Genomic DNA, 6000 nt, shown 5'->3' on the forward strand with positions numbered 1-6000 from the left:
CAGGAGTCTTTTGGCCCAATCGGAACGGATAGAAGGATATGCAGTTGGGACTGTTGGCGCTTCACCGGCGGTCGTTGCTCCTTCTTCTTCTTCTTCTTCGTTTTCGAATCCCCTGAAGACCGAAAGATTCAGGCAATAACAGAGGGGATTGACGAATAATGCCGGGGTCTAATCTTTCACACGACATTTCATCCACCTTCTTCATTCTCTGCATCTCCAAGATCGGTTGCTTCTTGTTTGGTGTCTCTTAACTCTCCTTGCAGGAGGCTCTCTTCCAACTTCTCGCTTCCCATTGTCCTCAGGTAATTCTGATTCTAAGCAGTTGTTTCTTTGTGATATTCGCACAAGTTTTGCTTCAGTTAGTAAATCATTCCTTGTAAATTCTATGAATTGGCATTTTAATGTTGCAGGAAGCCTAGTTGTAGTTTGATTTCTTTGGGGAGAGTCCATGGTGGAACCTTGATACCTCTACGGTATGCAACTTATATGTCTCTGACTGCAAATGAGATTCTAGTGTTATAGGTTGATTTTTGAGCTAAAACGTGGAGTAATCAATTTCTGATTTTAGTATGATGTGAAAGCACAGGGTTATAATTATGTTATGTTCTTTCTTCATGCAGGCATTTTTACTGATTTTTTTTTTCAGAACTTGGGGACAAGACTTTTTTCATTGCAGTAAGTGTGAAATGATGATCAAGTTCTGGTGGGAAAAAGGAACCTTGTAGTCTCCTAAACATGGATACAATAAGAAAGAACTTGGGTTATTGTTTTCTGAAAAATAGTCTTAATTTTGATAGAGTATCGTGCTTCTCCTAATTCTATGTTTACTTTCTTCTGTAGGCTCTCCTAGCAGCTAGGAACTCTGCTGCTATTGTTTTTACTGGAACTTTTGGTGCTTTTGCATATGTTATTTCACCATGTGCTGACTATGTATTTTTTTTTACATAGTCGCAACCATTTGGATAAATTCATATCAGTTACCAACAAAGAATCATCATCATCAGTTTTGTATGAATAACAGCTGGGCAGGGACAGCATATTAGTAATCATGAGCTTGCAGTCTCCTTATTTTTGGGTACAGTAATTAGATATAATTTAAGATCCTTCTTCTTCTTCTTCTTCTTTTTGTTTTTTTTGGGTTTAGGATCTCTGTTAATGTTTTTTGAAAACTTTCAGGATCTTTATATAAAAAAGCGACTCATGATAGACATGCCTTTAGTAGTCAAATAGTGTTAAGATTCAATTGGTTCTGTGCCGGGCAATGATATTAATTCAAAAACAGATGAATCACAAGTATTATTTGAAAATGCTATGCTGTTGACATCTCATGAAATCACGATAAATTTGCTATCAAATCCTTCAAGAGGTTTTTGTCTATGGCAGGGCAATGACCATCATATCTGTGTTCTCGGACGAACTTTTCACCATGTTGATGGGATTCTTGCATTCAGGTACGCTCCTTGTGATAAGCACCTCTTTAGGAATGTGAAAAAGGAAAGAGTTTCAGTTCTTAAACTGTACGTTGATGCACCATTATTCCAATATGGCTTAGATTTACTGATATGGGCCTAAATGAGATCATGGATTACGCCCTTTTATTATTTTCAATTTATTGTCTTAAACTCTGATTCCTCTTTGGAAATTCCAATTGCCATCAATATATTTGGTTCTTTAGCCCTCTTGTCTTACGTATATGATCACAGGCTAGGTGAGATTTACTTACCAGTTGATGATATTGCTGCTGTCTGTCTTTTGGTAAGTATAGTCGTTTTGTGATTGGCAAAACATCTTATATTGCTTCCTTATACACTAGAGTAGAGCTGTATGCTTGACATAACAACCAAATGCGAATTCAAAAGTTTTTATGGATGTAATAGATTGCTTTGGGCTAATTTCAGGTGTATTTTGGGGTCTCAACATTGCTTGATGCCAGCTCAAGCGATGGACTGAAGGCAGAAGATGAGGAGCAGGAGGTAATCCCTTATACTGATGTCTGATGTTTGTGGAAGTATCCTACAATATCCCTTTCTTTCACTTCTTGTTCAAGCCCTCAAGTGTATGTCTCTACTGTATTTATGACAATTAATTTATATTAGCCAAGTGTTGGGATTTTATGTAAGAATAGACTAGAATTTTATATCTTAAAAGTATATAGAGGAGAATACTAGATAATTAAACGGAAATTTCGGAAATAAATTAATACACCTTGGTGTGATGGCGAAGCCCCATAAAATACAGGAACTAGTCTCAAGACTACTGTAAACTTAAGTTTTTATTCCTTCTCTCAAGAATTATATGAAGTCACCAAAAACCCGTGGCTTGTGTGATTGAACTCCAGTAGCTGAAAATATGTCACAAATTAATAGTTTTGTTTTAATCTGAATCAGGCAGAGATAGCGGTCACAAAATTCTCAGGAAATGGTGCTGGGATCTGAGGTGCTGCCAGTACTGTCATCAGCACCTTTGTATTAGTGTTTGTAGCTGAGTGGGGCGACAAGTCATTTTTCTCTACAATTGGTAAGCGGACAGGTCTTTTGAAATTTACATATTGTTGATGTTCGATCAACTTCTTATCAAATTATATTGTTGAAATCTACCACTAAAAATGATGAGTTTCCTCATTTGTCTGTTAACTACGAAAAGATGATGAGTTGATCACCAAGTCTGAAGTATATAACTTGATTGAAAGATCAGATTGAATGAAGTAGATATACAAGCCCACATGAATATAACGTAATGGTTAAGATATCAATTCCTTCACTTGAAGTCGGTGGTTCATATTCTCGACCCTACATTTGTTGTAGTAAAAGAAATGAAGTGAACATACAAATTTAAACTGTTTTTTTAACAAGAAACAAATTTTTAAACTGTTACATCTTTCTGAACTGTTATTTAGAGCTAATAAAGACTTGATATCATTATGTGGACTAAAATTTTATCTTTGAACTTTATATTGCCAAGAATTTTCAAGTGTTTTTCTGATCTAATTCTTCCTCCTATATCTGAACTCCAGACTATACTTTCTTTCTCATACATACATATTTTTTCTTTCTCCATTGTGTAGCCCTTGCTGCTGCTTCTTCACCCCTTGGAGTTATTGGAGGTGCCCTAGCTGGTCATGGTGTAGCAACGTTGGTAAATACTTTTCTTTTTGCAGCATCCAATTCCTGATTTGCGTAAACATTACTTTGTATGACTAAACAAATTCTCAGTGGGAAAAGTTGATCTCTAAAATGGGTGAACAATTTTGAGTGTACACGGAATCATGCACTTCCATCTGTGGCTGTTACACTAAGTTGAATCTTACTTGCGTATCTGAAAGTGGGTCCATTGATTAGAGATTGGGGCAAGTTTAGTGCATGAATTTAATAGAAAGTACGCGTTAAATACTTCAATTTCTAATAATATGTGTATGTATGTACCAAACCTTCAGTATCGATTTATCATGCTCACGTATCAAGTTTCCAATTGTTTAATCCAATTTTGATAATAACAGCTTGCAGTTCTAGGAGGTTCTTTACTAGGGACATTTTTATCAGAGAAGGTAAGATTATCATTCATTCTTCGGCCACGTTTTTTTCACATATGCCTTTTTGAACGTTCACAACTATCTACTGCACATTCTACCTACCTCCAGGTGGATAAACTTGATGTTTTCCATACGTGAACTTGATATGAATTTCCTGCTTCCTGAGTAATCTTTTTTTTTTCCCCTTTGGGGGGAGAGGGGGCTGTATTAAGATCAGCAATTCCCTGCACCAGGGAAAAAGAAAAAAGAAAAAGGAATTGATCCTTCATATTATTACTTTTTCAGCAAAGAAAATTAAGACTTTTGGAGTAAAGTATTTCTTTAGTTTTTCAGTTATTGGCACAAGTTTACGAGTAAAGGACGATCAGTGAGAAATTATTCGTCAAACTTCTCTTTTGAATGTTCTAAAAGTAGTCTTGTCTCCACCAAAGAGAGGGAAAAAAAAAAAAAAATCAAAAGTAATTATTGTTTGAAATCCCATTTGCTTTCTTTAATTCTTTCTCTCCCAACCAAATATGAAAAGGAATGGAATATCGACGTAGCACTTGTCTTTTGTTATTTTTTCCTTCTGGAATCTAGATATGTCCGATTTTTACTGCGACTGTATTCTTTCTTTCTTCCTCCAGAATTCCATAGCATCATGCAAACGCAAACAGTTCCGTCCTAGTTGCCTATATTAGTTTCTCTTATATGCGCATGAGTTTTTTTAAATGAACTTGATGCTGTCAGTTGTCAATGTATGTTCTCTACGCTACTCACGAATTATGGTACCCAAAAGTGCTTATCTTGAACCATTCAACATGAACATATACCAATGAATATATCTTATCTTTTCCACCCTCGAGTCTCAAGTTACGTTAGACAATTGAGTGTCGATTAGCAAAACGGCTGTGCAGTTTAGCAGCATCATTGCATATGTGCTTTAGAAATGTCCCACCCATTGGTTGAACGCAACAAATTTCTGGAACAAGAAAGTTTTATGCTTTTCCGTCTTCCTGAGTTGCAACTATTAATAAGTCTAGGCCCACCTACTAGGCTGCTTGTTATTCTTGTTGATGCTAACTCAAGTTGCCTGTTTTTATCTCAAAAGTGGAGCATATTCTTATTCCTGGAAGTTACGTACGCAAAGGAAGTTTTTGTTCTAACATATATCGTTTTATTTGCAGATTATCGCGTACATTGGAGGTGTTCTTTTTCTCGTCTTCGCTGCCATAACATTAATCGTGATTAAACTAGGAACTGTAATTTTTCTAACTCTCATCTCAACTGTTATTCATGAGTTAAGTTGTTTTCTTTGTGGACTAATGATAAATGTCTCAGCAAAGATTTCTGGGTTGTGCATATCAAACAAGTGTAAACGGAGTAGAAAGTTCAATCAGACCATATAAAGTCGAAAAGCTCGGAATCTAACGGTTGTGTGGTTTTGACTTTTTATCCTTCGTGAATGAGACAAATGAGAGGTTGGCCTCGTTTTCTGTCTTTTAAGAATTGTTTTTGGTAATTAGGCTTTTATTTGATTGAGAAAGTTGTTTTTTTTTCTTTAGGAGATGGGAATATAGTTGGTTGCCGGTTTTAGGATTCTGCATGCTCATGCCTGAAGTCTCGCGTTTAGTTTTTTGAGGTCAATCTCATTCCAAGGCGTATGAAATGAAATGTCGTATCATTTCTAGTTGGTTGAGGGATTTAGGATTCTGCATTGCTCATGCCTGAAATCCTGTGAAGTCACAAAGGAAAAACTATCGTCTCATTTTAAGACGTATGAAATAAACTCAAATAAACGTTCTTCAAAGTTGACGCAAAAGTTCTTTTGTTTTTGAAACCCTTTGAATTAGAACATAAATATAATTTTTTATTTTTCAGATCACTTATTTCATGAAATGAAATCCTTTTACTAGTTTTAGAAAAGGATCAAAATAGAAGTTGGAGATGACAAAATTGTTGGATGTGATTGTGAATTAAAGAAAGAATGAATGATTATTAGTCGATGGCCTCCCCTCTCTTCCTTTATCTCAACCTTCTCATCTCCCATCACTTTTCATTTCCGTACAATGTGAGGTACGAAAACCACACCGTTACTCTTTCTTCTTTCAATTTGAACCTCTAACTTTAAAAAGAAAAGTATAAGTGTCTTGATCGTTCATCACGTTCATATTGACTTAAATTTCTAATTCTTAAAATGTTTTATAGACTTAAATTTCTTACTCTTAAAATGTTTTAAAGTTATAAGTTTAGTTTAAAAGGGTTTAGAGACTAAATAAATATTTTCAAAGTTCATGTACTAAAATAAAATAAATCTAAAAAGTACATGACTAAAATATTATAAATCAAATTAAAATTCTCAGAAAAAAAAAAGTTAATTCAAAATTGATGATAATTTTTTCTTTTTGGAAAAGTAGATATAATTGAAGAAAAAGAGAGAGACGGCACTTAGGTGGAGAGGCAAGCAAAAAAAAAAAAAAAAAAAAAAAAAA

At 34.9% G+C, this 6000-nt stretch overlaps 1 pseudogene; it reads left to right on the top strand.

Annotated features, from left to right (window-relative positions):
• Positions 1-66: 66 nt before the first annotated feature.
• On the top strand, positions 67-5423 carry LOC111459146 (annotated as a pseudogene).
• Positions 5424-6000: the final 577 nt, after the last annotated feature.

The sequence above is a fragment of the Cucurbita moschata genome, unplaced genomic scaffold (assembly GCF_002738365.1).
Source record: "Cucurbita moschata cultivar Rifu unplaced genomic scaffold, Cmos_1.0 Cmo_Scf00022, whole genome shotgun sequence".
NCBI lineage: Eukaryota > Viridiplantae > Streptophyta > Magnoliopsida > Cucurbitales > Cucurbitaceae > Cucurbita > Cucurbita moschata.